A 22,225-nucleotide genomic window follows, 5' to 3' on the forward strand; every position below is an offset into this window, starting at 1 on the left:
GTCAAGTCCTACAGTTACTTGCTCCTAAAACCACCGGCATAAGAATTAGGAGAGCACAGCTGACAGGGAGGCTTCAAAGGAGAGAGAAACACAACATCATTCAGACTACTTGTCTGAAACATGTTTTTACTCCTCAGTACCCAAGGTCCCAGTTTAGTGATGAAGACAAATTAGAAGTGGTTGTGACAACCTTGAGCAGAAAACCAGCAGAAGAGCTGGGATCAGTACCATAACACCCTCATTATGAATTTTAGTGTGTGGAGTACAGCTCCAGTACCTGGGAGATGCCAGCTCTTGTCCTAGTTCCCACAGACCTCATTTGTGATCTTGGAGGCACAAGAGGGGGAGAAAGCCCAAGTACTTCTTGTCTGCTCTGCCCTCCTCCTATCAGTCAATCAAGTCTTTAAAGGAAAGGCAATTCAGGTAGCTAGAGAGCACACAGCATGAGATGAAGCCCTTCCAGCTGCTTCTGCAATTTCAGTCAGCACTAGAAACATATATCCAGGAAGAGAAAAAAAGGAAAAAGAGAGCTGTGTACACAATCCTGAGGGGGAACTCAGAGGTAAAGGGGGGCATGGAAGGATTTGAAAATGCTTCTTCCTCCTTGGAGTCCCAGTGATGGGACAGAAAAGCCCTCCTAGGCTTGAAATATGAATAGCCAGTGACCACCTAAGGGGAAATGGGAAAGAAAAACAATACAGTGTGGCCTTCAGAGCCTCAGTCACAACTGAGCAACTTCTTGGGGTACCTTTACATAACATTTGAGGCTGGTATCAGTTGGGTTCAGTCAGACTTGAATTTTGATGCTCCGCTGAGATGTAGGAAAGAAGCTCTTCAACTGGGCAGACCTTCTGCCAGCCAAGGTTTGCACAGCAACATTTTCTGGAGGGATTTGGGCCTTTTTCTTTTCTTACTGTTTGAATATTGTTTGATTTTCTTAAGTGTTGCCAACACAAACACAGCATCTTCCCTCTTTCTTGCATAGAGAGACAAAGCCAGAACCACTTATGATCTCAACCACCTGGTGAGTCAGGAACTTCAGGTACCTACTTTCAGACTCTTGACTTCTAAAATACATTTAATTCAATTTTGCTGGAAAGCAATATACTGACAAAAGTTGCAGGGTTTTCAAAGAAACATTCTCCTAAAAAAATAAAAATCAGTTATCTGAGCAAACAATTTCAATAAATTTATGCTGGCAATTAGAAAGAATTTTAATTTTTCCATTTAAAATACATGGGGCTATATTTTCTTCATTTATAAAAAGCAGAGTTTTCAGAACATCAGTGCTTCCCCTACAGGCACTGCTCTAAATCACCAGCTAATTTCTGTTTCCAGATCTCTGGCATTTCACCAGCACTACTGAGAATCTACAGAACAGTTACTGGAAATGTTTTTGGTTAACCAACTTCTTGTTCACAAATCTCAGCACATGTACAAACTTTAAGGGCTGCAATCCTGCAGTTTGATCTCTAGTACAAGACAGAGGCATCAAGCCTCAGTCTCCTTGATTTTTAAAGGACAGAAAGGTCATCTGTAATAGCTGAGGGGTACTTGGCCTTAATGCCAGCAAGCCACCCACTGAAAACAGTGGGAGTTCAGCCCAAATTAGGATTTCAGGATTTATCCCTGTGACACTTCCCACACAGTACTACCTGATAGCTTCTGAAAACTGGCAAAATGTGAGGGACATGCCAACACCATCCCAGATGAGGTTTCCAAGGGTGCGTTTTGTAACAATTGAATTCAACCAACACCTCTGCATATGCACATATTCTCAAAACTCCGAGGGGGTTTAGCATGCGGATTTTAAAAGCACAGTGGCTAAAAACACCTCTCTGATAGCTATTCAATGCCAAATAAACCACATTTTAAAACAGCTCCAACCACAAAGCAGTTGCAACCAGGGTATTATTTAACTTGTGCAATAATACCCCCACTTTCAGATGCTTTTCTAGAACTTTTTTCTAGCACCCAAATCCCTATCTGTTCCCATCCAATACCTCCAAAACTGCCCTAAAATAGCTACTGCCATCCCCAACACGACCTGGGACAGGGTGGATGGGTTTAGAGCAAGGAGACACTGAGGGGTGAAAGGCCAGTTTCTGCCCACACAATGCCTTTGAACCCAAATCTAATGGTGTTGATGTTCAGGAAACCAGTTTACACTGGCTGATGAACTTTCCCATCCCCGTCCCACTCTTAACTGTGCAAATATTGACCAGGTAGGTATGTGCCAGAGCTGAGTGCTTCTCCTGAAGGAAACATGTCTATGAGCCCTGTTGGGACCAATCTGGCCTTGATTCCTCAGGGAGCTGAGGAACTCAGGCATTCCAGGGGCCAAAGGCTTTGTACGGTACCGCTGCTCTGAATGGGGGGCCTGGGTCTTGCCCAAACCAAAGCCCCTGATTTTACAGACAACAGCATGGGGTCTGTAGCATCTCATTTTTAAAAAGATCCTTTATTTGGATCCCTGAAGGCAGCAGGCCTTTGCACAAGACAGGGTCAACACCTACGGTGCAAGTCAGGTGCATCCTTGTAAATAACCAATGGAGCAAGTGGGACACAACAGGGAAGAGGAACAGCCTCTTTAGCTACCACAGCATCTTCCTGACAGCAACCAACAGAAAATAACCCAAACAAATGATAAAAATAAAAAAAAAGTTTAAAAGACAGTCAAGGACAGTGGGGCTTTCAGAGAATGAAACATGACTTATTTTGAAGCAAGAGCACAGCTAAGTAGACATACTGCTGAAGAAACAAGACAGGTACTACTCTAAAAGCAGCAATTAGTTAGCAAATGACAGAAGACTTCCACAGGTATTTTGCTATGCTTGCATTTTTCCCTGAAACTAGTAATTTTTAAGAGGATCCAAATACAGGAGAAGGGAAGAAGCCTGACTCAAATAATTAAAAAACTATCAAATCAAATAGCAAAAAACAAAAAAAAAATCCATAGTTGTCATGCTCATGACTTACATTCTCTAGACAGGAAAACTTTGGAGCAGCAACAGCCTCTCTGCCCTTCACTTCAAAAACCCTTGATATCATAATCACATTTTTACAATATTGCCTTCTTGAACAATGCAGATTAAAAGGCCTAAGTAATTCTCTGCCATACTATTGAAAACCACACACCAGCACAGCATTTATCTCATGCAAGGCCATTAAACTAATACTTACAGTGCAATTAATTGTATCCACACAGATACCACTGTCACTGCTGAGTACAAAACTAAGGAAATTCCTCCTCCCTGGCCCCTGGGGTTTGAGTGAGAGAAGTTGAAATGCTCCTGTTTAGAGCAGGGTTTTGTCCTGCAGAAACACTGTAATATCTCACCTAAAACAGCAATTGTCCTGTAATTATCATGCACACTTTATAGTCAGTGAAACAAAAGGGAACTTTCATTTCAAAGATAGTTTTTAAGGCAAAAACAGAGGAAAGCTTTTCAAATGAAGACTGTGAAAGGACAAGGAAAGAAGATTGTGCATTTTTATGGGTCAGTAAAGCAGTGCTGAAACAACTGTGGCAGGGGGTGGCCATTGGAGACCAGGGTTCATTTGCCACACCAAAAGTGGATTTACTTTCCCAGAGTTAATGCACTTGTCAACCACTCAGACACAGCCCCAAACAAGAAGGCAGCCTGACAAGACAGAACAAGACACCCAGCTGGCTCCACAGTCTAGACAAAAACTTGCTTCTCTGAAGCTTTTCTATTTTCCCTTCCTCTTCCAGAGTTAAAATTGGAATGGTATCAGTTCCTTTCCCAAATGGAAAGCCCTCTGAGAGCAAAAGCAGACTTTGAAGCTCTCTAGCAACTACACAGATCAGGCCGCCAGAGCTTGCTGCTTACATGTCTGTGTGCACAGGGCATCTGCAGGGTAGTCTTGGGATCAGAGCAGAGCTACAGTTGGATGCTCTCCAGAGGTATTTCGGGAGAACAGAATCAAATTGCCACACAAACGCAATTGCCAAGTTTCCGTCTACTGTTTCAGCAATTTGCTTGACACGTTTAATTTCAGAGAAGAGTGGTAGAATAATATGTTGTTTTCATTAATATGTCCAAATTCCTTAACACAGCATTCATATCTTTGGTATGGTGCAGGACTCTTTCAAGTTCTTTTGATAACAGAAAGCATTACAAATTCTTTATGCCGCCTGGAAAAAATATTTGGATAGACTGAGTTTAGGGCAGTTATTGAGAAAGGTGCAAAGTAATAGTCTTAAATTACCTATTTAAACTACCTATCAAAACCTACAAATCTGGAGCAGAGAATTTTGGTCCTCTACCTTATTTTCAGCAGTCCAGTCAGAAAGCCAACCTTCCAGACACCTGTTGAACATCTGGTCACTTATTTACCTGATGCTTTAAATTCCTGTGGCCCACACAGAGCTAACTCGTGGGAAAATAAGATTTCCCTGCAGAATTGAAGAAAGTTCAAATTCTGACCCCTTTTGAAAAGCCTGTTCAAGATCAGCATGTTTCTATGCTCCCATCACCCACCCACCCAGCTCTTGCCCATTGCACCTCTCCATTCCAAGCTTACAGACATCTCACAGCATCCCAGAGAATACACTGAGATCATCTGAAAGCATCAATATGCATTTGGATCATCTGTTAAACCCACAAGGCATCCACTGTCAGAAGATCCATAGAGTCACTGTGTATGACTTCCTCTTCACCATTTCTTTTTAAAAATATTTCAGTCCCAATTCCCACAGAACTGGAATGTCACCTGAAGAGGACTGTTTGCCTTCAGAGCTACCTTAGAATTCAGCTTTTCAAGCAAAGCTGAGCTATCAAAAAAACAAGTTGCTTACACATCTAGTTTCCATTACGGAGAAGAAGTACAATATTGTCTGTTACACTCTGCACATGTAAAACTGTTCCTCTTCTTCAACATTTCAGAGCAAAGAAGTCAGTAAATTTTTAATCTAAAAAGTGAGAAGAGATTACAGACCTAAAAAAATTACAAAAGCCATGTCATTCTGTAATGCTGTTCACAAGAAATGAGTTCTAACTTCAGGAGTCTGTCATTTGGATTATTAATTTTTTTAAATGTGAAAGGGCTGTATCCCAACACTGACTTTCCAGTCTAAGAGCATTTTGTTCTGAAGATGATTGACCATAGCAAAAAAAATCAAGCTAAAGAGTGCAGGAAGTGGCTTCAGACCTTTTTAGCAGGTATACAATTTCAAGCACCAGTTTGATATTAGGTTGAACATCAACAGCACAAGAAGCACCAACTCTAAGCCAAAGATAGGGCAAGTCCCATGTTGCCCCTTTTGTATAGAGGCAACAAAAAACCATTCTTCCTCTCTGTTAGAATTCAGGATTTCCCTCTGGCTGTCCTGGACTGCCAAGACCCCTACCAGGGGGCTCAGACACCCAGGCACAGAGCCCAGAATGCCTGTGGTTTTGATTGTGACCCATGGAGCAAGTTACCAACCTTGAATGAAGATCTGCAAGCCATGACAGTTTAAACAGAATGACAGTGAATTTATCACAGAGTGAAAAATAAGATTTTTGGGGTTTTTAGAATAGGGATTCAGGGGGCAAGATGGAGGAATCTGGGCATGTCCAGCCTTTCTCCTTCTTCTTGGCCTCCAACTTCTGCTGTGATGTTGACACTTTTAGACTGGTTTAGAGAAGAAGCTCACTGTCTAACATAGGTGATAGGTATTGGAAAGTAATTGTAAACATTGTATACGTAGTTTTTAGCATAAAAAGATAACGCTGTCCCGGGGGAGGCAGAGTGCCTCGGACTGTCTTGCTGAGCGGTCTTCAGCTGGATAGGAGAAAGAATTTTATAGATAAGTTACAATAAACAACCTTGAGACCGAGAACTGCAGAGTTCTGACTCCTTCTTTGAGCGCTGGGCTGAGAAAAGAGACTTTCTAATTTTTCTCAAGGTCACTCTGACCAGCCAAAGTCCCGAGACCTCTCCAGCCATCTGAAGTTCTCTCCTTTCTTGAATCCTTATAGAAGGGCATTTTTCCTGCCCTATTCCACTTTACATGGGATTCCATGTAAGTAGAAATTCCACCTTTCACATTACTTTTTGGCACAATCTTCACACAGAAAGATAGATTTTAAAGAGAGGTTGAGCTTTTAAAAATTGGACCTTTCTACTCCGTAAGTTAGACAAAGTGTTCCAAAATCATACTCTGTGTAGTAACAGTAATTAACATTTTACCAGTTTCCTCAGAGTTTACCAGTTTCCTCCTCTGTAGAGCCTATGAAAAATCATTTAACTTTTCAAGTCACAAACACCACTGGCCCCATCAGCCTCACAGACTCAAGAGTGGTTTTACAATAATGGGTCACACTTCTGCAGGCAATCTTCAACTCCTGAGCAAGAACAATGCTGGCCAGAGCTGTGACAATGCAAAAGTGACAGGCAGCACTTGAGCACAATCTGGTCAACAGTTACTGCTTGGAGATCCCATGAGAGCTCCACTAGAGATATCAGAGGAAGTACTTTTGCAGAAGTCCTCTCACAGGCACAGAGGTGGAGAAAGAAACAGCACAAAGCTCTCAAGCAGTACTTTGCTTGCTCTTGTACTAATGAGAGAAATCCACAGCAGCACAGACTTCAGCACAAGCCACTCATGAAAGCTGCGGTCTGTCAGTACCCAAATACTGTCTACAAGAAATGTGCAGGGGAACTGTTTACAAGGGCATGTAGCGATAAGAGAAGAGGAAAAGGCTTCAAACTGACAGAAGGCAGAAGGTTTAGATTTTCTATTAGGAAGAAATTATCTGCTGTGAGAGTGGTGAGACGGGCTGCCCAGAGAGGTTGTGGGTAGCCCATCCTTACGAGTGTTCAAGGCCAGGCTGGAAGGGGCTTTGAGCAACCTGGTCTAGAAAGGTTTTCCTGACCTTGAAAGGGGGTTGGAATGAGGAGATCTTTGAGGTTCCTTCCCACTCAAACCATTCTATGATAGATACACTGGCTCCAGGCAGCTTGACCTGGCTAAGCCATGACACTGTCCATGCTCCAAATACACCTCCAACAGCAGTGAAGACTGAGCACAAAGACAAGCACAAAGCCAGGTGACACAGATATTTCAACCTGATAATACATTTTCAACAGACATTCAAGCACAGCCCCAGTTTCCTCTAAAAATGAAAGGTTTCAGTGAGATAACTCAACTTAAATCTACACAAAGCCTTGAGTCATTTGCTGGGTCAAGATCCAGCTGATTCCAAGAATCTGTATGCAGGCTGCTTACCCAGAAATTAACCTACTTGCCTCAGAAAGTGTTTCTTAATTTAGAAGAGTGATTACTTACAGCACCTGCTGCCAGCCTTGCAGCCCCATACGCTAAGTTCCCCAAAATGAATGCTAAGTCTTCTAAAATTATTTACATAAGTCATTAAGGAAAGAACTAAAAAACTGTGCTAAATGTAAAACATAACAATCAGCTGGGTTATCAGCAGCAATTGAAACTGTAATTTCCAAAGTAAATAGTGTGAGTTAAGGCAGTTTGAGCTGAAGTTGCACAGCCAGCCCTTGTGGCAGACTCCCTTTCTCAGCCAAGAATAAACAGCAAGCACTGCACAGGAGACACCAAATTGTGTATGTAGATGACACACCACCTCAGAAGTGGCCCCACACAGCACGAGAACCTTTGCAAGAGGTGTCCTAGCTTTAAAGCCACATTATCTGAAGGCTTTAAATCTAAAGCCAAACCCACAATAGCCTTGTCATGCAAGCAAAGAGCCTCTAGCAGTAGCTGATGACTGAGGTCAGCAGGCAATGGAGAGAAGGAAAGAATAGAAGAAAGGAAGACCAAAGAGCAGCTTGATTCTCAAGCCTTAGCCCTCCTCTAGAAGTTTCTGTTCACATCTGCAGATAGAGACTCTAAATAAGTACACAGGCCCTAAGAGGATATATCCAGGAATGCCATTGCAGGGCCAGGATCAGTAATTTTTGATCACTCATGGCAACTGGCAGAAGGGCCCATAGACTGGAGGAAAGCAAATGTCAATCCTGATGTTCCAGAAGACCCAGGGAACCACAGGTGCACCTACAGGAACCTCATCAATTTCAACAAGGGGAAACACAAAGTTCTGCACTCAGGGAGGGACAACCACAGGCACCTACAGGTGCTGGGTTCATCCAGATGGAAAACACTCAGGCAGAAAAGGACCTGGGGGTCCTGGTTGTCAACAACTTGAGTGTGAACCAGCAGTGAGTCCTTGCAGCCAAGAAGGCAAATGGCATCCTGGGCTGCATTAGGCCAAGTATTGCCAGCAGGTTCAAGGCAGATGATCCTTCCCCTCTCCTCAGCACTGGTGAAGGCACACCTGGAGTGCTGGGTCCAGTTCTGGGCTTTCCTCTATGAGGGGCACACAGGCCAGAGAGAGTCCAGCAAAGGGCTGTAAAGATGCTGAGGGGAGCATCTGTTCAATGATGAAAGGCTGACAGAGCTGGGAGTGCCCTGGCAAGAGAAGCGCAGGCTCAGGGGGATCCATCCATCCATGTCTATAAATACCTGCAGGGAGGATGCAATGCAGACAGAACCAGGCTCTCATCAGTGTTGCCCAGGGCCAGAGGCCACAGGGACAAACTGAAACACAGAGGACCCCTCTGAACATCAGGAAACACTTTTTCACTGTGAAGGTGACCAAGCACTGACAGGCTGGCCAGAAAAGTGGCAGAGTCTCCATCCCTGCATATTCAAATGCTGTCTGGGCACAGTCATGGGTGGTGGAGTCTCCATCCTTGGATACTCAAATGCTGTCTGGGCACAGTCATGGATAACTGGCTGTGGGTTGCCTTGCTTGATTACAGCGGTTGGGCCAGATGACCTCTGGAGGTCCCTTTCCTCAGCCAGTCTGTGATTCTTTGAAGATACAAGCCTAAAGGTGTACAGGCAACAAGAAGAGCCCTTTCAAGACACAATGCAAACTTTTACCTCAATTTTAACTACTGAATGCATATTTTTATTTTGCTTGAAAAAACTGACATTTCACTAATGGTAGCTGAGATGTTATGTGCTTCCTTGCAGGAGAAGGGGTTCAGAATTAAAGATGGAACCCTTTACCACACAGGTCTGCCTCAGAGAAGAGTCAGCCCACTCACTTGTGTGCACATAAATTGGAAGCAATCCACATTTGGGGGCTTATTTCTTTGCCTAATCAAGACCGAGGTTATTTGCAAAAATCCGGCTGGAATCTTGAAACCCACTTCAGGCACTCAGAAGGATTTTTTCAGCACTTGAAAACATCCAACAGTCTATGCCTGCTTCCTCCCCTGACCCATATATATCAAACTCTAAAAGCCACAAGCGGTCTATACAGAAAAGTTTGCCTTTTAGGAGATGGAACAAAGAACATAACATTCCTGTCTGAGTGCAACAAAAACAGTTTGAACAAGATCTCAAAAGGTCGCAGTCATTACAGCCTCCCAGAACTAGAGGTACCCAGTTGCAATTCAAGCTACACAGCTCATCGCTTTCAAGCCCAAAAGCTTGGCTAAGTTTGCAGGTCTTCTGGGGACACTGAGCAAAGCACCGGAGTGCCTCAGCTCCAGACACCAGCTGCCTCAGAAGCCAAAGCAAGCAGAGTAAAACTCAAAGTATTGAGGCTTAGCTTAGGAGAGCTATGTGGGCAAAATATGACTTCACCCATTGCTTTGCAGCTGTGTAGCAGGCCCAGAAAGCATCACGCTTCATATGATTCCTTAGGATGTTCTTATGTCCTTGCTTATAGCTTATGTATTGAAGCATCTTCTAACCTGTACATTTTCCCAAAAGAGCCCACTATCTGCTGTTTCACAATGTACAGTGAATTAATGAAGGTTTAATATAAATAACTAGCCTGAAATTATTTTGGAAGAGAAAATGCACAAGAGTTTCTCCAGAAAAGCATACAACAACTCCTTCTTCCACCCCCTTGAACAGCTCTGCCTATACAAGAGGCTCATAAAATTTCAGGATCTTTTTCTAAATTTTAAGCACTGCACAGAAAAGCATTCATGCATAAAACACTACTCAGTGATAAAACATTACTAGTGTAGGTGAAAGAACAACTTCTGCCAGGTAACACAGAATACCTGAAAATGCACAGTAGCTCCACTACCCTTCTATAAACGGAGGACAGGTGAAGTGAGTTGAGAAAGGTCACACAGGTCCACAGCAGAGAAGAAACACATCTTCCAGGGTTCTGTCCTGTTCTGGTTCTGCACTTGCAACCCTCCAACCCTCTGTTAATTTTGCAAGTGACTCAAGCAAGGCATGGAACAGGGATCTGCTGCTGGAACAGGCTGCCAGGCAGAAGCTGCTGCAGCTGGCACCCCTCTCAGAATGGAAACAGCTCAGAGAGCAGGAGGAACTGGCAGTGCTCTGCCATCCTTATCCATCTTCTGTGCAACTTTCCCAATCAGACATATTGGCACTGCTCACTCTCTTTTGCCTTTCCACCTGAATGAGCCTCACAGATTTGTTCCTGGTTTAAACTACCAAGTGATTACAACACTTTACCCTACTCTCTATAGGGCACAAGTTGCATAAAGCAGAGTTTTGCATCACTGCTCCTGGCACAGCTTACAGTGTTCTTGTTCCAACCACCTGTGCCAGGAATGGGATTTTCATGTCATAGAATCATAGGGTCACTAAGGTTGGAAAAAAAACCTTTAAAATCATCAAGTCCAACTATCAACCCAGCATCACCACCACATTCACCATTAAACTATGCCTTCAAGTGCCATATTCACACATCTTCTGAACATTTCCAGGGATGGTGACTCCACCACTTCCTTAAGCAGTCTATTCCAATGGCTTATAACATTGTTGTGGGAAAAAAAATCCTAATATCTAATCTAAACCTTCCCTGGCATATCTTGAGGCCATTTCCTCATGTTCTGTTAAGATGAAGAAAATGGTCAGGCCTCTTTCTCTGGAAAAAAATTTCACCGTCAGACATTTTTCTACAGCTTCTGCCCTCTGAGGTGCTTAAAGCCCTCAGCACATCCCCTCAGACTGCCATGACTGACACTGACCTTGTTCCCCACTTACCCCATATCAGGCTGAGTCTGTTGATCTCCACTCAAAGCACATGCTCCAGCCTATGAATTCACCCCAGAGCAAAGCACATCCAAGCTGTGACACGACCATCACATTCCTTTCTCTCTAAAGTGCATTCATTCATGCTGCTCTGCTGAACAGCTGAAGGACATCTATTCCCACAGGTTTATCTTTGCCACACCTCCTTGCTCATCTGTTTCCTCCCTCCCCAGGAGACTGGTGGCAGATGCCCACCTGGGGCTGCAAAGCCCCAGCATCACCAGTTAATTACCATCAATTTTAACTTCTAAACACTTTCTAGATCAATGGCATGAACTGCCGCTTCAATGAAAGATTAGGAGCCGAGCATCAAAACTCTCCTTTGATTCATGTAAGATTCTGGGAAAAGAAGCCAATTTCTAGACACTCTCTAGAGCCAGCTCTTGGGGCAGAAACAGAAATAGAACAAAACCAACATTGTCCTCATGCAGTGGCATCATGCCAAATCTCTCTAGGCTTTTGGCATCAGAAAAAATTGCCAGCTATCACCAGATTCAGCAGGAATCAAGCTGAAAGTCTCAGCTGTGCAGTCTGTCACCAGTCCAGCTTCTTCAAACACACCAAGGTTCTGATAACAGGAGAGCAAAACTATCTCCAGTCTGAGAGACTTTCTGAAAGGGGTGCTTGCTTCAGTCACCACAAACAAGCAGCAGGTGCTAACAACATGCCAGGTTTGACTCACAAACTTTATTAGCCTCTTTACAGAGTTTGTCTTTGTACACGGTGAAAGAGATCCTCTTTTATTTGTATGCTCTGCTTCCAGTACAGTCCCAGCAACAGCTGAGCTTTAACACCTTTATCACTTTTTTTTTCTTAACAGGAAAGTAAATAAACAAAAGGCCACATACACCCCCTGGATTTTCCCTCCTTAATGGTACAGAAACACTTTGGTCATCTGCTTCCTGTCCCTTCAGGGTTTTACAACACAGAACAAATTTTAGCCAAGAGCATTTGTTTGTGACTTCCAGCGCCATTTGTTTTCTTTGTCAAAGATTCAGAGAACCATCTTGACCCAATCCCACTAGTGCTGCTAGTAAATTAGCAACTCAGCTGGCTGGTGGGGATCATATTTGATCATAACAGGCACCCCTGTTCCAAGGAGATGGGTAAACCAAACGTTCCAATACAAGACTGTGGCAACAGGCAACATGGCAGAAGTTGTCTGAGCCAGCAACAGGACGTGGCTGAAAGGGCCTGGAAGCAGCTTCACATCCTTTTTGGCCAATACAGGGACAACAACCTCAGGCAGAGCTGCAACAGTCACCCCAGTATCTGCCCAGAACCACAAATTAGTGGCCCAAAATACAGCTGTGAGGAGGCAATGCCTCTGCATTGGTTCAATTCCTCTGGCTGTCAACCAGCTTGGAGCAAGTCCCACAGGTACAGAAAACCTCAGAGACTGGAATCAGGCCTCCCATCGGTGAGGCAACCCGATTTCACTGTCCTTTTCATCAATCCCTCAGGGCTGTTTTCACTCTCTCATGAGAATCTGGGATATAGTTATGTAAAACAGATTCCTCATCCTTAATTAAAATAAAGTTCACATGCACACCCTGCTGAAGGCAGCATGAAAAAAAAATTACTTCTATGAGGAATAAGTCACTTATAATTAAAAAAAAAAAAACTCATTGTGCACACAAGGGAGTGTCGAACACTTGCCAGCCACCTGGATAATTGCTTCCTATGAAAAACTGCACAGGAGAGCCCTGGGGAAAGGAAGGGTCACACAGAGATTCTTGTAAAGGCAAGAGTCTTGAAAAAATGCAAGTGGGATTTGCCCTGCACAGGTGAATGCCTGAAAGCCTGTCACTAAAATTCTACCTATTCTGAGGCTACAGCCACCAATTCTCCACTGCACTAGTATGGCCTTCCGCCTATTTTAAAATCAAAGCCCATGTGTTTAATCCAAAGTTCCCTGGCTGTAAAAGCATGAGAGCTGATTGCTCATATTAGCTTTACCTGCTGACTCTGTGATTTAAACCTGTGCCCCTTCCTTTCTTCCCATATGGAACAGTCTCAACTATTTTAGCTTCTTCTTGGAAGGTAGCCCATTTCATTGCCCTTTCTGCAATGCCACTGTGCTCTGCAAGAGATGTGGAGACCAGAACTGCACATATGGGTGCATTGAGCATTAATACCAAAGCCAAATGGTGTTGTTCATCCCTTTCCCAATGAGGATGGTGGCCTTTGTGGTTGCTGCTGAAGTGATGTTTCCCTCTCCAACATAAGATGTGAAATTGTCCCAAATGTTTTACTTCCTATTATCCATGTGGCTTTCAAACCATAAAAAAGCCTTTCCTCCAAACTTACAGGAGCTTCAAGTGTTGACAGAAGTTTTCTGAAAATCCAAACATCTTATATCCACTTTAACCCTTCCTTATTGACACCCCACAGAACTTCATGGAATTGGGAAGCAGGATTTTCATTTTCAGAAGCCACACCGACTTTCCATTAACAGTTAACATTTCTCTACATATTCAGAGATCCTTTCCATTCCTGGTAGCATGACTCTTTGTTGTGTTGTTCCCAGGATCCCCTCTAGAGCCCTTTTTATAGTTGGGAATCACACTGGCAGCTCCCCAGTCCTCTGGCACAGCGGCTGTCTGTAGTGATAAATTAAACAGCTTGGCCAGCAGTTCTGCAGTTTCACATTCAAGCTCCTCAGGATTCTTGAATGCCATCCAGCTCTGGTGACTTATTAACATTTCTCTATTTGGTCTAATTTTTCCTTTAGTAATTATAAACTCAAATTAGTTTATGGGTATATTGGCTACAAAAAGTGCACTTGACAAAGGAACATCCCCAACACCTCCAGCAGTTACGACTCAATATTCTCTGCTAATGCTTTATCATCTTCAAGTAGCTTTCTTACACCTTTGACATAAAGCAATCCCCAAGATGCCCAAATCTTACTGGATTATATCCTCACACATAAATATAATATTTATGTCCTAGTGGATATAATAAGAGATGTGCTAACATCTCAGAAGAACAGTCCCAAGACAGACTGTTTTACCTATCTGGTGTTCCCCTCCTACCAACCTGTGCCCTGGAGCAGCTGTCACCCTGCTTTTCCCTCCTGGTGGAAGTTTCAGATACCACAAGAGATCAGTGAGATTAAACTGTATCACCATGGCAGCCAGCTGTAAGGCAGGGTGGAGATTCAAGCACTAACAATCCAAGCTTGGGACGGGAGATTCATAAAGCTCCTCCTGTCTGGGAAGGCCAGCACAAATGGGAAGCAGCTTTTGTGTGATGCGATGACATTTATAGATGCCAACCAATCTGAAGTGCAGACAACTGCAGATTTTAGTGGTGTACCCTGACTGAAGTACCAAAGCAGGCACCTTCCTTGCTGCCACACAAAATGTTTCTGTTCCTCAGCAGCACATCCCTGTGACACTCACAAGGGTCTATGAAAATTCTCCTTTTGAATGAGGCTGTGTGCGAGGCTACCTGCCTGCACAAGCACTTGCAGAGTAGAGACTCCATTTCTTTCTTCCACACCCTCCATTCCTTGGCATTTATACCCTTCAGAAGCCCATAGCAGCCCTGCCTTCCCACTCACTTTATAAAACTACACAAGTACATAGCTTTTATCTTCCTCTTGCATCAATCCCTCCAATCCCAAAGTCGCTTCTGTTGCTTGCTTTCCTTCAACTTCCTTCTGTTTATCTACTAGAAAGTAACAAAGATCAAAGCCACCATTACATCACAATAAAAAAATCCCCCCACCCTTCACAGTGATTAGCAACATCAGACCCAATTTTCAGAAAGATATTTTAGAGTTTTTTAAAATACTTTACCAGCTTAGGTGCCAAATCCCAACAGTTTCCGAGGGAATCAAGCGCCCACGCGCTTTCTGGATTCCCACTAGATGCCTACCCACATCTTTCAGTACGTAACCACATGAAACACTACTTTTGTTCTCAAGGTTAGGCTCTCAAGTGCTGCTAACACAGTCCCTGAATGTTCCCACTGAAACACAGAGGCTACTGAGAGAGTTATGCCTCCTGGTTAGGGAGAGGAAAAAGAAAAAATAAAAAAGGAAAACAAAAAGAAGTAGGGGGTGGGGGGGGGGAAGACAAGCAAAAGGAAAAAGAAAGAAAAAGCTCTCCACAACTTTTGGCTTTTGCTTTTTCATGCCAGGCAGATCTTACCAAATACCTGCTGCACAGTTCCTGCCAGATGAAAGCTTTGTTTTCATCTTGGCTATGAATTCTGAGGCACAGATGTTGCTGAAGTCTTTCTGTATATATTGCAGGGTATTCAGAGATAAAATGACATTATGCTATATCAGAAATGTGTTTTCCTACTCCTCCTGTGCCTCTGCTTCCCTGTTTGTCCTTTACACCTATATGACAGAACTAAGCATATTATTTCTCCAGCACAGTTGTGCTTTATGCTCACTGTGAGCCTTTACTGGCTGTGTTTAGGTAGAAGGTGACAAAGAATCACAGCAACTCCATGAAAAAGCCATCAAACATTTGTACAACTCCTACACTATAGCACTTTAGCTATGGAGTGGAGGACTGCAAGGTAGAAGGGGAACAGCAAAACAGTAGGATTATTTAATTTTGTGAGACTGGCTGCAGTATTAGCAACTTAATTCTGTCTCAGAGTAAAAATATAGTTCCAGCTATATAGGGCGCAGCTTATAATCATTGTCTCAATTCTGAAAAACTTCTCAAGAATACATATAACACTTACATGACACAAGACATTATCCAGATAGGGGATGGGAAAATCCCAAAAGTGCTCTGCTGCACTGACAAATGAACCCACTAGGCAAAGCACAGAAGTCCCTACAGCATGGCAGGGATTACAAGAATTATTCCTCCACATGGAATCAAAGCAGGATTTAGCGCAACAGAACAACGGGATGGGGAGAAATACATGATCCAGTCGTGACTTTTTGTCAGGGTCTTTCTCACAAAGACATTTATTAAAGACAGAGAACCAGCTAGAGAAGAGTCAAAATCAAAAGGCAGAGAAAGTTTGGGCTGTTCAGCCTGGAGAAGAGAAGGCTGCAGGGACACCTTAAAGCACTTTCCAGTACCTAAAGGAGCTACAAGAAGGTTAGAGAGGGACTTTTTACAAGGGCATGGAGTGACAGGGCAAGGTGGGGGGTGGGCTTAAGCTGAAGGAGGGTAGGTTTAGGTTTGATATTAGGAAGAAATTCTTTACTATAAAAGTGGTGAGGCACTGGCACAGGTTGCCCAGAGAAGCTGTGGATGCCCCATTCCTGGAAGTGTTCAAGACCAGGCTGGATGGAATTTTGAGAAACCTGCGCTAGAAGAAAATTCCTTGCCTGTGGCAGGGAGGTTGAAACTAGATGATCTTTAAGGTTATTTCAAGCCAAGCAATTCTATGATTCTATAAAATCCATTCTGCACGAAGGACTTTCAGTTCTGCAGCATAAGCAGGTCCCACAGGAGCTGACTGGGCAGGTGCTAGAGCTTCAGACAGCCTGGGGACAGAGGGACGTAGGAACAAAATAAGCAACATGAAAAGCTGTACACAGCAGGTATCACAATGACAGAATTAAAAGGCACTTACTTGAGTGTCAGTTCTGAGGAGCCGCTAGATCTCACCGTGTGTCTCACAGACCTTACTTCCAGCACTCCGACCTGCAGGTAGCTCCGTGATCTCTAACACTACACCACAGCTGCAGTCACTCACACTGCTTTGCAAAGTTTCCTGCCAGGTCAGCTCACAGCCAAGTGCTGAAAGGGAAAAGCACCCTTGCCTTTGGATGGCTGTGTGCCACGATGAGCTCAGCTGTGTCAAGCTTCATCCTCCCATCTCAGCTCCTAAGAAACTCAAGCAAGAGCACACTCCCAGCAGGTGGAGAGAGATCCCTCCTGTCCTTTCATCATGCACTCAGTCTCCCAGAAATTCCAAGTTCAGAATTATACTGTTAATGTTAATTTTGAGTTGACCACATCAAAAGGAAAACAGCTGCCAATGACCGCATCCTTGCTTTATAGTTTGGGGGAGGAGGGGACTGCAAGCTGGTTTTGAGAAAAAAACCAAAACACAAGCTTCTCATATGCTAGGTGAGAAGAATCTTAAGCCAACCACACTCCCCTCCAAAATTTGTAGTTAATTCATTAGCAATTTAGAGCCCTCACAGAGAGTTTTTCTGCTGAAACAAGCACAAGTGGCATTTACAGAGAACCCTTTCCCTGCTCACCCCATTCATACCCAATAAAAAGAAAAAAGGCTCACAAAAGGCCCATCACAGAAAGAAAGCACATGAACTCATGAGAAAGGACAACACAGACATCAGGCATGCTCATCATCTTGGATTTCAGATGATTTACCTACAGCTACAGGAAGTGCAGATGGAACAGGATCTCAAGCTTTCAAAAACAAACACAGCTACTCCACACATTGGATGAGATCACCTTGTTGAAGTCACTGCTCCTCAATTCTGAGCCAAAATAACAGGGTGGGATTCAAAAAGCAACATCATCAGAAACACAAAGCATCCACTGTAATACTAAATTTAAAGCAGGTATGATGTAAAAAGCAGAAAGCCATTTGCTGCTCAGGTGAGATTCTTTTCATCTTCATGACCATTACATCCTAAACTGCACATTTACACATTTAATGCTGCCATATGCCATCATGTGATTAAATGTTTTTGAAACAAACAAAAAAAGCCTACACAAACACTGTTGGTGGCATTTGGACTACATCCCAGGATGAATAAGTATTGGATCAGAAGGCAGGAAGGACTCCTGCAGGATGTACCTAGTGTTAGAAAGAATTGGCTCTTGAAAAAAAAATTATGATGTGAATTCAACAAAAAAAAATCTCAATGATCATCTAATGAGCTGCACGAGATAAAGGAAATCAAGCTGAAAGCATTTCAACATTAGCATTTTTCTCAAGTAGCAAATAACTTTAAACAAAGCCTTTGCCTGCAAGAATAGACATTTTTGGTTGGACAAATTAAATGACTAAATTCTTACAATTTTTTACAGCTCATCACTTCTGAATGTTTTCCTTTGCAACTCAAGGACTTGTTTCAGAGGCACACAAACCAAATGAAAAGCTGGCATTCTGAAGTCTACAAGGTAGTGAGATTGCTGATCTGCCCTTGCAGCCTTCTCCTGCCCTGACACCCCCAAATCCCCTCTTCACTGTGATTCAATTGGAAACAAGCTTGGGAGGGGGGACTGTTCATATGAGCTGGCAGAGCACTGTTTCAGCAAGTATAACTCAGATGTGAAAGGCACAAGCCCTGCTATGACAGCGCACTGAGTCACTTGATGACAAGTCACTGAGGCATTTAGAGATGGATTCTGAGTTCTAACAAGTGACACTGTTTTGCCTCCTCGAAGGGAAGGATGTGCCTTTATTGAACCTGGAATCCAAACACCGCCTGTGGCCGTCTGCTCCATCTAAAGACAGCTGACACAGAGCAATACACTGTTACATATATTGTGTCTTGCAGGAGAGCCCTGAAGGAATCTTGAGTTGTTTGCTTTCTCTTCTTGAATCAAGTCCTGCTCTTGTCATTCCCAGCCCTACCCTTGCCTCCTCAGCCTTTCTAATGAAATCTACAGATTTAAATATTTCCAGGTATCTCATTACCAAAACTACCTGTGTGATAGAGGAAGTAATGGGTTTCTTCTCCTATCCAGTCTTCATCCTCCTCCCAAGACCCAAAGAAGATGCTTTGTACTGGGGTGGAGGACAAAATATTTTACCTCCCTGCTGCTCATCTGTGCTTGCCCATTATCTTCAGGATTACAGAGGTATGAGGAATCTGTTTCTCATCAGTCTAAGGAGTGACCAGGGAAAGTAAAGATAGTCAGGAGATGAACAAGGTTTCTGTAGAAAGGCAAAAGGAAAACCAACAAACTAGCAAACAACAGTTTAAGAGCTATGATCAAGGAATGGAAGCAGAGAAAAGAAACCAAACAGGAAGAATACAAAAGTTAGTTCCCCCATACACACTGCAAGTTCAGTATTGTTGTCAGGGCTCCCAGAAATGGCAAGAGACACAAGTCTGACATTGGAGGTTACAGCTCCAGATAAGGTGTCAGTTTAATTTTATTCATGCTCTTCAAAATCTGGTTTAGGAATATATGCAAAGGAATTGAAGCAGGCCTGGAAAAGTACTTCCAGTCTCACTTCTTCGGAGTCTTTTGGCTGTGGCACGGTAGTGGATGAGACTCCTGCTGATTGCTGTGAGTATGGTACAGCCTTTTTACTCATTCTCTCTGCTACCAAGGGAGTCAAAATTGCACAGAAGAATTTATAGCACACACAAATGTAAGAGACTGCAATTTTTCCCAGATTACCAAGACATATAGGCTGATGCAACAATAAGAAATTTCATGAGACAGAAATTAAAATGCAGATTTTTATACTAGATCAAGATAATTGTGAGACAATACTTGTTGCTGGTGCTGCAGTTTCTTCACCTTCCTTCCCTCACAACTTCTCTGGCTTTCTGTAAGGCTGCTCAGTGAAGACTTCAGTGATTTTGGAGAATTAAGTTATAATGCTAGTAACTCACTGCTAAGAGGTAGTGGATACCATCACTTCCTCACCCAAAATTAGGAGCTGGGGGCTCAAACCAAAGCCTCTGCGTGCTTAAATCTCTTTATTTAAGTCTTCAAGGAACATTTGGATCAACTTCTGTCATTTTTCTCTACAGATAGGAGTGGGAGAAGTCTTTTTTATATGACACATATTTTTGCATAACTTTTACATCTCCAGAATGTTGGAGCTTAACAGAAAGCATCAAACACCTTAACGCACACCCACAACTGCATACATTTTACCAAAGAACCTTACCAATGACTTTGATTATCAGAAAGGGGATGGTTTTCATGAAGGACTATGAGGTGTCATCACCATTTCATTTCTGGGTCTCCCTGAGTTCAGCTCCCAAAGCTTTTTTGTTATCCCTGCGATCATGAGACCAGAGAAGCAACACTGGAAGTGAACACACATCTTATTCCAAAGTGGGACTGAAGATGAGCACAATAGCAGGGCAAAACAGGGATGAGAACTATAAGCTTGTGGTTAACCAGGAAAATTAGCTCTCCTGAGCAATGTGGCAAAAAAAAAAAAAATCAATCAAACTTTTGTAGAAAAAAGAAGTAGCAATGACCACATCAATGAGATGTGCCATCCACCTAGCAACCTAGCAATCACTCCAGGATCTTAGTTCCATGACCTTATCCTCCTCCAGCCTCTCTCTTGCATGGAAACTGAGTATTCCAGAGAAATTTCTCATTTCAGCAAGATTGGCCCTGGGTCAGGTGGCTCAAACCCTCTCAAGCAAATCCTTCATTAAAGATACCATTAAAAAAAACAGAAAAAAAAAAAACACAAAAAAAAAAAAAAAAAAAAAAACAAACACAACAAAACAAAAAAACCCAAAGAAAAAATTGCATTTATGTACTATGGAGGCAATATACATATTTCTGAAGAATTGGAGAATTGGGCAAAATTTCACTCTTTTCCGTTTTAGGAGAAACATGCCCTTTCTATGGCCCACATACTTGTTCCTTGAATTCCTGAGCTTGAATCAAAGGGTTTTCCTCTCTGTGTGCTGCATTTTGAGACAGATTTGTCTGATTTGCTAAAATTGGCCAGTATGTGAATATCTGCCCGTTATTAGTTTTTGACCCTACCTAAAACAACATTAGCCCAATTAGACACTAATTTAGATAATTCCCAATAAAAGAAACTTTTTAGTACTATCCCTACATCTTCAAGTCTATTAAAAACATTGTCCTACCAAAACCAATGTTCTACTAAATAAAACACTGACAAACTTGGGCTCTATTAAAAGTTAACACATTTTGTGGTTTTCAGAGGAAAATGACATTAAAATTTGTCTTGTGTGAGGTATTCCTGAAAGGATAAGGGCATATAAATTGTTCTATTTCCAGAAGAGCTGCAAAATGTAACAGGACTTGGATAATTGAGTGTCTTATTAATTTTAATGAGCTAATCAATATTGCATTTCAAATCCTGATGTGTCCATTTGCTGCTAATCCCTCTTTGTGCTGTGCACTCCCTGGTTGCAGCTGTCACCTGACAAATCCATCTTCTCATGTGAAGGGACACAGGAGTTCAGGCTCAGGTGACCAGTTTAGTGAGTGAGAAAAGCAGAGGATACATTACCAGCCTGGCCTCATTTTTTTCTCTCCTCTACCTTGAGACATGCTGTCACACAGGTAAGCACAGGGCCTTGAGCTGAATGAATCCAACAGCTTCAGTAGTGTGCAGAGAATTGGGAAAGAGAGGTTGGAATATCCCTCCCTTCTGCTGCTGAAAGAAAATCCGCTTTTGCTTCAACCCAAACAGGTCTGAACTCTGGAAACACATGAATTCCACATCCAGCTGTGACTTCTATCCTCTCAAAGCATGACTGAAATAAGGCATTCTTGAAATACCTACTAAAGGCAAATCATAGAATCATCCTGGTACAAAGCCTTCAAGTTGAGCTCGTTGGCAAAACTACATAATGTTTACTTACAGATAGCTGGGGAAATTAAAGACAAGTTTTACAAAAGGCATCACTTCTGTACTCTTTCCACAGAAGAGACTGGGTTAAGAGGCCAAGCCACTCTTATTTTAGGATCAGCAGAGAATGTGCTTTTGGGAATATGTAGGTACCAATAATAATCTATCTTGTGATTTCTTCCTGCTAAGTAAGTGACAAGGTATTTTGCATTACACTACATGCAAAACAGGGAAAAAAACCCCACATGATGCAAGCCACTGGTTCAATTAAAAATATTTCTCACTCCAGCTCTTACTTCATGAATAGAACATCAGCCCTCAGAAATGGGCTTTGCCTTGTAAGGGAAACATCATCTAAAATACTGGTGTGCCACTACAGTCATTAAGAAAGGTGATAGTTCAAAGCTGATGCTTAGAGTAAGTAACTCAAAGCAGTGCTGTGACCTCAGCAAGCCAGGCTGATAAACTGTCGCCTAACCTTTTGTACTTGATTTTCCTTCTCTCTGCTGCCACCTGGAAAGTCATCAAACGCCATCAGCAGGAAGCCATGGACAGACACTGTAACTACACGGAGCAAGCTCACAAGGGCAGAAAACAAAGCCTTAAGGTAAACTTGAAAGACTTCTCCATTCCCAAAACACTCACAATCTG

The 22,225-nt window shown here is 42.8% G+C and overlaps 1 protein-coding gene across 7 annotated transcripts in view; it reads right to left on the bottom strand.

The window, feature by feature from the left end:
- Positions 1-22,225, bottom strand: part of PAK1 (p21 (RAC1) activated kinase 1) — a 93,360-nt gene that overhangs the window by 39,747 nt on the left and 31,388 nt on the right. The window contains exon 1 of one of the 7 annotated variants that reach the window (XM_074534997.1): positions 16,634-16,766. The exons of 5 other annotated variants lie outside the window; for them this stretch is intronic. The gene's annotated coding sequence lies outside the window, so the exon portion shown is untranslated. Of the gene's footprint in view, positions 1-10,065; positions 10,221-16,633; positions 16,767-22,225 lie in introns of those variants that run through there. One more of the 7 variants, XM_074534996.1, reaches the window with a different exon arrangement.

This window comes from Zonotrichia albicollis, chromosome 2 (genome assembly GCF_047830755.1).
Source record: "Zonotrichia albicollis isolate bZonAlb1 chromosome 2, bZonAlb1.hap1, whole genome shotgun sequence".
NCBI lineage: Eukaryota > Metazoa > Chordata > Aves > Passeriformes > Passerellidae > Zonotrichia > Zonotrichia albicollis.